Source organism: Prionailurus viverrinus, chromosome F2 (genome assembly GCF_022837055.1).
Source record: "Prionailurus viverrinus isolate Anna chromosome F2, UM_Priviv_1.0, whole genome shotgun sequence".
Classification (NCBI taxonomy): domain Eukaryota; kingdom Metazoa; phylum Chordata; class Mammalia; order Carnivora; family Felidae; genus Prionailurus; species Prionailurus viverrinus.
Window position 1 is genome coordinate 10,113,124 of NC_062578.1, and position 11,669 is coordinate 10,124,792.

Sequence of the window (11,669 nt, forward strand, 5' to 3'; positions counted from 1 at the left end):
AAGTCCGCATAGCCTTGTTGCCTTCTGACATAGGGTGGAGAAAGAATGAAAGGCAATGTGGGCTTCACCTCTGGCTCTCGAGGTGACTTTCCCTACAGACGCCAGGCAACTCATTTCGAGATTTTTGTGTCCCTCCCCCTAGCATGTCAACGTTGCAGGGGAAGGGGGGTGATCATCACAGCGTCTCCTAACCAAGAAGAATATTACAAGACCAGGATGAAACGTCTTTCGGAAAGGTGACATTTTGTGGGAAAATGTACCATCACTTGTTTAGAAAATGCCTACTCCTCGGAAGGCCTTAGGATGGCATAAAATAAGTTTACACGTGAACTCTCTTTTAAAATAAAATGATGTCTCATCTCCCCGGCTTTCTGGGAGAGTGTTCCATATTAAGCCAAGGTTTTAGAAAAATATTTCTAAATCTTGCCTCTCTGAGCATACTGGAAAAAAAAAAAATTTGCATTTTCTTGATGATTCTAGGGCAACGTTAAAAACATTGGTTCTTGTGGGCGCCTGGGTGGCTCGGTTAAGCACCCAACTTCGCCTGAGGTCATGATCTCACGGTTCATGGGTTTGAGCCCCACCTCAGGCTCTGCGCTGACAGCTGGGAGCTTGGAGCCTGCTTTGGATTCTGTGTCTCCCTCTCTCTCTGGAGAGAGGGCTCTTCCACTTGGGCTCTGTCTCTCTCTCTCTCTCTCTTTCTCTCTCTCTCAAAAATAAATACACATTAAAAATTTTTTAATAATAAATAAATCAATAAGCATTGAAAAAAATAGTTACTGGGCTGCACTACATGAAACAAGTAAACAAGAAACAAACATATAAAAAGGTTTTGTACTTTTGAGAGTTTCCAGGGCCACTGCGACATGGAGGGCCGTTTGCCCTTGTGCTAAATGGCCCTGGCTGCTGGCTTTTGCAGTGCTGTCTCTCAACCGCCGTCATTCCTCACGGTTGTCACGGGCCATCATTCCTCCGTGCCGCTTTCCATCTCCTGTAACATATCCTATAACAAAGCGCACAGAATTTGCCACTCAGAGGCTTTTTTGCTCACTTCTGTTTTGCTCCCTGTGGTCCAAGTGCTTGAGATGCACAGTTTCTGGAGGACTCTGGTCTACGTCTTCATATCCCCCGCAGGTCCTGTGGACCCACGACACATTTAACAATCATTGATCTTTTACCTGAAATGTTGAGTGGTTAATATGCTTCCAGATACATTACCACCTACAACCAGTCAGCTGGAGTGCCGCGTTCCTTCATTCTGAGCACGCCTGAATGCACGTTTTACTTCTTAAGTTGAGCTGTCTTACAACTGATAATGTGTACTTAATCGGATAATGTTCCTTGGATTCCAGAAATGCTGCTCTTAAGAATGACACATCTGGGGCGCCTGGGTGGCTCAGTCGGCTGAGCGCCGGACTTCGGCTCAGGTCGTGATCTCACAGCTGGTGAGTTCGAGCCCCGCGTCAGGCTCTGGGCTGATGGCTCAGAGCCTGGAGCCTGCTTCGCCTCTGTGTCTCCCTCTCTCTCTGCCCCTAACCCACTCGCATTCTGTCTCTGTCTCTCTCAAAAACAAAACAAAACGTTGAACAAAAATTAAAAAAAAAAAAAAATGATACATCTTCAACTAATGAAGTTGTGGATGAAAAAAATAGGAACCTTTTTAGGACTTTTCCACCCAAGAAATTTAGAGATTTTTCTTTGATTTTGTTAAAAAAATTTTTATTTTAATGTTTCTGTATTATTGAGAGACAGAGTACGAATGGGGGAGGGGCAGAGAGACACGGTACCATGAGAAAAGTAATATTACAGGTATTACTAGTACAGCTTTTAATCACCATCACATCTATACCGTTATCCCCCCCCCCCCCACTCCAAAGGCAAATCTAATTTTGAAATATGGGCTTCAATTCCAGTTTTCTATTTTGGTATGTAGCCTTTCATTCCATAGATAATTTACAATACCTACTCTTATTCTATTTCACGTTACAGAATGATCTCACAACACTGTTGTGTAATTTGTTTGTCTCCTTCCGCGTTATGTTTTGAAAACTAGCCAATACGTATGCAGTTCTCCCGTCATATAGGAAGCCATTGCTCCTCTCTTTGAACTGAACTATAACCTTCCTGGAAGTGATCACAGTTTATGAACTCGTTCATCTGTTGATGGATATGTAGTTTGCTTGACATCTTTGATGCCTACCAACAGGCCTCAGGGCACATGCTTGCTCATGTCTCTTGTGCTCATGTGCCACGTCTCACAGTGGGAAGATATGGACCCAGCTCAGGCGACCCGTGAGAGTCAACGACAGTGCACCTCCCTTCCCTGTTCTGCCAACCGTGATGTTACATTGGTAGCTTAAATGTGACCATAGCGGGAGCATTTACACCATGAAAAATGGCAAACCTACACATCAAACTCTCCACCTTCCAACCAGAAAGCCAATCGTTAAACATTTACCAGTAAACCACTGATACTCTCCAGCCCAGCACTGGATGTATATTCCCTGAAGCAGAGTTGCTAAATATTAGACTAAGCTTGTTTGCATTTTTTCTGGATGCAACCAAAGTTGCTTCTCCACCATGTACTCCCGCCAGACAGTGTATGAAAGCACTGCCTTTGAAATATCTTCACAAAGGCCTGATGTTGCCAGGCATGTTAACTTATGCCTGCACGATACAGGGAAATCGGCATCCCATCACTGGTTGCATTTATAGTTCCGCACTGGCCAGTGAAGTTGAGCATTTTTTTGCATGCATAGTAGATATTTGGATTTCCTTGCCTTTAGATTGCTTTGCCCATTTTGAAATCGGCCAATCTTTTTTTTTTTTTTTTAATTGAAGTATAGGAGTTCTTTATGTATTCTGGAAAATGAATCTTTTCCTGTTACACAACATACAATATTTTTTTTCTCAATTCGTTGGTTGTCTTGTAACCTTGTTTATGAAGTCTGTCATGTACTAGCTATGTGACCTTGAGAAAATTACTTAACATCTATAAATCTCGTATTTCTCACCAATGAAATTAGAACAGTCATTGAACCCACCTTGTTGGTTGTGTCAGTACATGTATTTATATGTATCAGGGGCAAGCAATTCATGTTATTGTTGTTGCTGTTGTTATTATTACATTGCTCTGTGGAAGTTCTTGGTTTTCATATAAGGTTGTTTTTTTGTTTCGTTTTGTTTTTATGGTTGTTTGTTGAAGACGTAGTTCCCAAATCCAAAAGGAGAGGAGATAGGCTACTCTTTGTTTTTCCACCCAAAGTTTTAGAATTTTTCACGTCAAGGCCACTTATACCTTTGACTTTGCATTTTCTTCCCTTTATTCTGAGTACCTAGCCAGAAGTCCTACAACCACTAGGTACTCAGTATGGGTTTACAGAAGAAAGGAGGGCGGGGGAGAGGAATTAAGCTTTAATTTTTATAAGTAGTCCTTCTTAGAAACCCAAAGTGGGGACAGATGATGGAAGAGCTAGAAGCATGAGTTAATATTAACCATACTTACAACCTCTTAAGATGGAAATCCCTTATTCCCTTGTCATATTTATGTCAAACCTTCTAGAAGCTTCTAAGACAAGCAAAGGCACTTAGTATTCGTGCCTTCAGATAGTTTACCCTGCACATAATAATGAGTTATTCCTTTATTCTCTCCTTAGATAATATCTAAATCTTGCACCCTAAATTCTCTCTCCCTGAATCATGGTTTTCTCTATGTATTCTTGGGCTTTGGGGTGAATCTAGTTTAAATTAACAGTCAGGGCGCCTGGGTGGCTCAGTAGGCTACACGTCCAACTCTTGATTTCTGCTCAGGTGGTGATCTCATGGTCTCAAGATCAAACCCTGAGTCAGGCTCATCGAGAAGTGCAGAGCCTGTTTGGGATTCTCTCTCTTCTCTGTCTCTTTTCTCTCTCTCTCTCTCTCTCTCAATAAATAAACTTTAGGAGCACCTGGGTGTCTCATTCGGTTACGTGTCTGACTTTGGCTCGGGTCATGATCTCACGGCTCCTGGGACTCAGGTCCGTGTTGGGCTCTGTGCTGACAGCTCCGAGCCTGGAGCTTGCTTCAGATTCGGTGTCTTCATCTCTCTCTGCCCCTCCCCTGATCGTGCTCTGTCTCTCTCTCTCTCTCTCTCTCTCTCTCTCTCTCTCAAAACTAACTAACTAACTAACTAAATAAATAAATAAATAAATAAAACATTAAAAATAAACTTTAGGGCGCCTGGGTGGCTCAGTCGGTTTAGCATCCAGCTTGAGCTCAGGTCACGATCTCACGGTTCATGGGTTCAAGCCCTGCGTCCGGCTCTATGCTGACAGCTCAGAGCCTGGAGCCTGCTTCAGATTCTGTGCCTCCCTGTCTTTCTGCCCCTCCCCTGCTCACACTCTGTCTGTCTGTCTCTCTCTCTCAAAAATAAATATTTCTTAAAAAATTTTCTAAAGACTCAGATGAGTCTTTTTTTAATGTTTTTTTAAATTTATTTTTGAGGGAGAGAGAGGGAGAGACAGAGCGTGAGAAGGGGGGGGGCAGAGAGAGAGAGAGAGAGAGAGAGAATCTGAAGCAGGCTCCAGGCTCTGAGCTGTCAGCACAGAGCCCGACACGGGGCTCGAACTCACAAACGGCGAGATCATGATCTGAGCTGAAGTCGGATGCTTAGCTGACTGAGCCACCCAGGCACCCCTAAAATATTTTTTAATAAAATAAAAAGATAAACTTTTTAAAAATTTACAAAAAAATAAGTTTACAGTCAAAAAAGAGGATGGCAGAATATACTGTCAGGCCTCTTGTTTCCTCCCAAGGCCCCACTCAGGGATCCATAATCCATGTGGATGAGCCATGGGACTAGTACACAAACCCCTCAAATTTATAAATACCGAGTCATATCTGTAAGACTGAAAAGTTAATGGTACCATCACTGGCAACTGGGCAGTCCTCATACTCGAAAGCTTGGGAGCCACCAAAGTAAATGGTAAGAACTCGGAAAGATAGATTTTCAAGTGCTTACCTAGATTGGAAAATTTCAAATTCAAGCCAAGCTAGAAAGTCACGAAGTTCACCATCAGGTGATTTTTTACCTTATTGACACGTTCTCTTTGCTTTTATTCCATCAACCAGTTAAGTTCCTCAAATGTTAAATTCTTTGGGATTAGGGGTTTTATCACTTTTCTAATGCCTCTGTCCATTCCCATGATTTAGATACATTTCTAATGTCCTGCTTACCACGTAGTAGCAAACGGAAATGCTCTGGTTTACAGGTGGCTCTTGAGTTCAAATTATTAGCCTTTCTTACAACCAGAACTTTTCGTGATCAAACATCATTGTGTCCGGTACACTTTTTTGACACTAATGGGAGTTTTCATCCATCAGCTCCTAAATGCATCCACAGTTCGTGGTGCAGTGCTCTGTCTCAGGCAACATTTGCACTTTTGCACAGTTACCAACTTGAGCGCTCAGAAGCCTCAGATGCAATTGCTAGAATCTTGCATTAAAGTTTGTAACAATAGGGCCACATGGGTGGCTCGGTCGGTTGTCTGTCTGACTCTTGATTTCAGTTCAGATCATGATCCCAGGGTTGTGGGATCGAGCCCCGAATTGGACTTCGTGCTGAGCACAGAGCCTGACTAAGATTCTCTCTCTCCCCTTCTGCCCTTCTCCCTTGCTTGCTCTCTCTCTACTTTTCTCAAATAGATGGATAGATAGACCAAGTTTACAAAAATAAGTGAAAGTGGAGAAAATAAGAGTGCTGATACTAAGGAAAAGATCATTGTGACGAGTGAAATTGCCATCACGCTAAAATTAAAATATATAAAACTTCAATCAGATATGCCTTGTCTTCAAGTGATCATTACACATTCAGTCTTGAATAGAAAGACTAACATAAATGTGTAGAAAATGCTAGAAATACATATAAGGAAGTATGTCTAAGGAAGGATATGGAATTATGGATATGAAGAGAGTATCGTGTGTACAACTGGAAGATGGTATTGTGACAGCATTTGTCCTCTGCTCCTTGGGAGAGGAAGTCGGTTCAATTGGTCTTAAACCCCAGCACCAAGCACAGCGTCGTCTCCTGATGGGCACTCAAGGGACGTGTGTTGAACCAACTTGCTTAATTGTGTACAAGCCTCTACTTCTATTCGCCCCAGATATCCATGACCACTCTCACCATATAAGAATTTAAAGTACTTCTTAGTGGCTACAGTTTGCCTTTGTTTCTGTTCACCCGCAAGAAAGCATTTCCGTCTCGGCTCTACGGCTAACCCTCACCAAGATTAAGCTACTCACATCGTCTAAACAGATGCTGACTCCTATGTTAAGTGCCAAAATTCAGCTTCACACTCTTCGTACTTCCTCCATGTCTACGATTTCACTCACCAGCCATCTTGGGGACAAAACGAATGGATGCAATTTTTACGTATGTGCAAAACGACTCCTTTTGAATGAATCCCAGTCCTTCTGCTTCTGATGTGCAAGCTTTTCACTGGTGCCAGTGAGAGCTTGGCTGGAGAAAGCCTGAAGGGATTGGTCTGTTATTGGAGAATGGAGAGGACAGAGCGTTTTATGAAAAGTGGGATCATTATAATGCTTCCCATTAAAACATTTTTGGTGCTCACATTTCAAGCTTAACACAGTCGACCCTGCAAATTGGCAATATCCCAGATCCAAGAACCAGTAATCTCCTCCGTGCTTCCTGAGGCTTCTTAAGCAGTGAGGCAGGCAGCTCCTTCTCTTTTCTGATCACCATCAAAAGAATAAATTACTAAACAATAGACAATCCCGCTTCATTTAAAACATATGAAGGACTTCACAATGCTATTGCCATCCTTTTTTGGTCAAATGGAACAGTTGTTTTAAAGGCATAGCATTAGACCTTAAAAATTATTAATCTAATTTAGAATGATTTAATCCATTACAATACACACGTCACACTAAGTGCAGGCTGTCGATTTCAATGAAGTTACAAAATTGCCTTACAAACGTGGTCTCGGAAAAATCTATTTCTTCGAGACGTTGTGACAAGATCTTTCTTTCAGAATGTCAAAGATCTTGCTGAATAATTAGGCTTTTTTTTTTAAAGCAAACAGATCTTTGTTTTTTTAAATAACGAATAGAGACTCCTTATAAACATAACCCTGATCTGCATGCTTTTGGTCTGCGGTCTGACCCATGAAGTTTTTCTCTGCTGTGAAGCAATGCATTCAGTCATAGCCTTGGTTGACACAGGTATTTTGCTGATATCCCTGGGTTGAGCAATCTCTGTCAGTCAGGGCGACAGGAGCCAAATTGATCTTTTGTTTCTGAAGTTTCATTCATCCTGCAACCTCCAAAAACAAATGACGAATTCAGCTTTACTCTTGTGACTAAGAGAGTGGTTAGCGATTTCTAACAACTTAAAAAGAGCTTGGAACCGATGGTTTCAAATTCAGATTGATGTACGACTGTTTCAGCCACAAAGGAAATAACGACATCTAATCATGATATTCTTGAAGTCAGTAGGGCCGCCTGCTTCCAATCAGTAATCCTCTACGCCAAAATGTTTTCTGAGAAGTATGTGTATAGATGTATTTTTGAACTTCCTGTGTGTCCTGCTATAAGAAGAAAAACATCCCTGAAAGTATAATCCTGCCAAACAGGAAAAAGGAAAGAGAGATGTGAGCTGACGCATGCTCTCCATGACCCTCTCAGACGTCCTTTTAGGTGGCAGTTAGGGATATTGCGTCACATAGGATCTGGCAAAGTAGGGAGTCACAAAATCAAATGTGTCCGGGAGGACACCTGGACACCTGACAAGAAAACAAAAACGATTGTGTGTGTGTGTGTGTGTGTGTGTGTGTGTGTGTCTGAGAACATAACAAAATAAACTACAGTTTATTGATGAAATTTTACATTAGGAAATTCTATGGTCAAAAGCTATTAGACTAAGTTTCAATCAATCAGTGTTTCTGAGTACCCGCTTCATGTGAAGAATCGATCTAAGCACCATAAGACGTAGAGGAGAAGACATTTATGAGAGACGCACCTTCAAGGAGCTTATCACCTAGTTGGGCCAAACAGACCAACACACAGAAGGACGACAGCCCTAAGAAGCAGAATATAAATGACCAAGAAGTGGCAAAAACAGTCAGTGTTGTGCCTCAAGGGGTCACTTTGAGCCAGGGAGGTCAGTAAATATTACCCAGAATAGAAAAGAGAGAAGTGACCCCAACCATATCAGTCAGAAGCTAATCCTTGCTGAATTCTTGATCATAAATATGATTCTTTAAAACTCAATTAATACAGTGCTCCATGCACATGATTTCAGGGTCTCCCCTCCCCTTCTTTGGCAAGGGCCAAGAGAAAACCTCACTCAATAAAATACAGTGTTGACACTTCTCAACAGATGTTGAAATAACAATCGCCATGCCTATTCTAGGCTACATCTAACAAAAAAAATGATAAAAGTAACAAAATTTGAATTGAACAAAGTTAAATTAAAAAACAAATCTCATTAAAATGTTTGCCTTCCTGAGGTAAAGAGAAAAAGATCAAGAATGAGTAAAGATGTTCTTGTTAGTAGAGGTCGTGCTTAAGATACACTAGCCAAGTCAAGTCTCAGCTAAAATGACACAAGCCAGTGATGCCACATCCCGGTGGCAATGAGAGAGAGGGATTGAGAGAGGGAAAGGGGCAATCAACCACCAAATAATAGAAATACTAGAGAATGAAGCTGGCAATACTAAAATAATACTCAAAGAAATAGAGTTCACCTGGGGGTGCCTGGGTGTGGCTCAGTCGATTGGACGTCCGACTTCAGCTCAGGTCATGATCTCATAGTTTGTGTGTTTGAGCCCCGCGTTGGGCTCTGTGCTGACAGCTCAGAGCCTGGAGCCTGCTTCAGATTCTGTGTCTCCCTCTCTCTCTGCCCCTCCCCCCTCCCTCTCTCTCTCAAAAATAAATAATCATTAGAAAAAAAGAAATAGAGTTCATCTGGATAGAGAGAGGATCCCAGTATAACAACTATAGAAGAAACACCAATTTCTACAAGAATAGTTGAGGCCTTCAGAAAACAGGTGACATCAACAATTAAGGGCACACAATTCTAAAAACAAAACAAGGCCAATGAGGAAAAAAAAAATAACTGGCAATGAAATGGCTAGAGTATTAGATGCAAATGTAACATCGTACACAAGTTCTAAATGAGTTAAAGTGTAGAACACACACTAAAAACTACATATAAGTCAGTAAAAAATTTAAAAACACATTTGGTGTTTTTTTTTTAATTTTTAATGTTTGCTTATTTTTGAGAGAAACAGAGCGTGAGCAGGGGAGGGAGAAAGAGAGGGAGACACAGAATCCGGAGCTGACTCCAGGGTCTGAGCTGTCAGCACAGAGCCTGACTCGGGGCTCAAACCCATAAATGGTGAGATCATGACCTGAGCGGAAGCTGGACACCTAAACGGCTGAGCCACCGAGGTGCCCCTTAAAAACCCACTTGTAAAATGGCATGAATAAATGTTTTAAAAAGAAAGCAATGAAATTCTCAAACTGACAGCAACATAACTCCTAAAAGTTTCATATTCTGACTTATAAAAACTGATCCAAATAACGTCCATGCTCACATTTCACTGGAGATACGGAAAAAATGTAAATCAAAAAAATTTCAGTTACCACTACACGTCTGTGAAACCAGCCATAATAAGTACAAATGGTAGTCAACGTGAAGGACCAAAGCTGCAGGAAACGAAAGGTATTCCCAGTAAACTATCTGACACTGTCAAACAATATTTACAAAAATCTGTAACAACGTGGAGTGTCTACCCACATAGCCATGGGAGAAGGTGGGGGGCAGGTGGGAGGGGGGTCCGAAGCGAAGTGGATCCCGTGGTTCATTTCTGAAATTTACAACTGAAGAAATAGCAATTTATGGGTTGTTGTTGTGTTGTTGTTGTTGTTTTTAATAATATGGACCTAATTACCTTAAGAAACAGACAAGACAAGCTGTGGCCGGAATCATGAGGAAACGGTGAGGCAGAAGACTGCTGTTTGTAATAAGCCTTGGGATATTAATCAGTGTTGTGATCATGCTTTGTTTTGAAATTTTTTTCTAGCATAATTAATTAATTGATTTGAGAACCGTGTGGGCATCATGCAAATTTTCCACTTCCTTATGTGCAAATTTGGCTGCAAGAAACACGAGCAATATTGCACCCAGCTGACCTGGTGGGAATACACAAAACACACACACACACACACACACACACACACACCCCTCAGATATCTACCAGCTGTCTCCATGCACCGTGTGTATGAACCACACCCCTCCACAGCCCCTATTATGCATCAGTATCACTCTTGAAGATGAATAGCGATAAGTGTGGCTGTTTCTTCCTAGTCACGCCAGCATTGACAATTTTAGCTATTTTTTTTATTTTGCTCTTAACGAAAGTATTTTTAAAATGTTATGTCCATTCTGATCACTGTGTGTCAAGTCAATTTATGTCACTGATGACGTTTTTGTCATGCCCCTAACTCCATTTTTTGCCTTGCGGTCTTTGTTTGTTTGTTGTCGGGTTTGTTTGGCATGCGTAATTAATAGACTTGATTTTTTAGAGCAGTTTTAGGCTTACAGAAAAATTGAATGGGAAGCATAGAACTCCCCCAAACAGTTTCCTCTGTTATTAACATCTTGTACCACTGTGGTACATTTGTTACAAGTGAGGAGCCAATATTGATGAATTATTATTAACTAAAGCCTGCAGTTCAGTCTTTGTGTTGTACATTGTACGGGTTCTGACAGATGTGTAACATGTATTACCGCATCTTACACAATAGTTTCACTGCTCTAAACATCCCCTGTGCTCCCCTTACTCATTCCCCCCACCCCACTAACACTTGGTAGCTGCTAATCTTTTTACTCCCCATAATCTTTTTCCTGCCCTACGGGGAGTAAAATATCATGTAATTGGAACCATACAGTATTTAGCTTTTTCAGACTGACTTCTGTCCCCTAGTAATAGGTGTTTAAGATTCTACCACGTGTTTTTGTGACTTGGTAGCGCATTTCATTTCATTGCTGAGTAATACTCCATTGTATGGATGTGCCATAGTTTATTTTCCCATTCATCTACCGAAAGGACATTTTGGTGACTTCCAAGTTTGGGCAATGACGAATAAAGCTGCTATAAATATTTGTGTGCAGGCTTTTGTGTGGACATAAGCTTTCAACTCATTTAAGGGCAATTAAGTTTTGTTTTATTTGTTTTAGAGAGAGAGAGAAAGCACCAGCTGGGGAAAGAGACAGAGGGACAGAGAGAGAGAGAGAGAGAGAGAGAGAGAATCACAATGAGGCTCCATGTCGAGCGTGGAGCCCAATGTGGGGTTCGGTCCCCCAGGACTGCGAGATCATGACCTGAGCTGAAATCCGGAGTCCAACACTCAACCCACTGAGCCACCCAGACGCTGGGAGGGGCAGTTAAGCTTTTTAACTCAAGGAACGCAATTGTACGGTAAAAGTAGGTTTAATTTTGCAAAAAAAAAAAAACAGCAACAACTATGAAACTGTCTTCCAAAGTGGCTGTAACATTTTGCATTCTCACCAGCAATACAGGAGAGCTCTGTTTACTCCAGATCCTTGCCATCACTGGATGTTGTCAACGTTTTGGATCCTGGGCATTATAACAGGGTGTGTAGGTGTA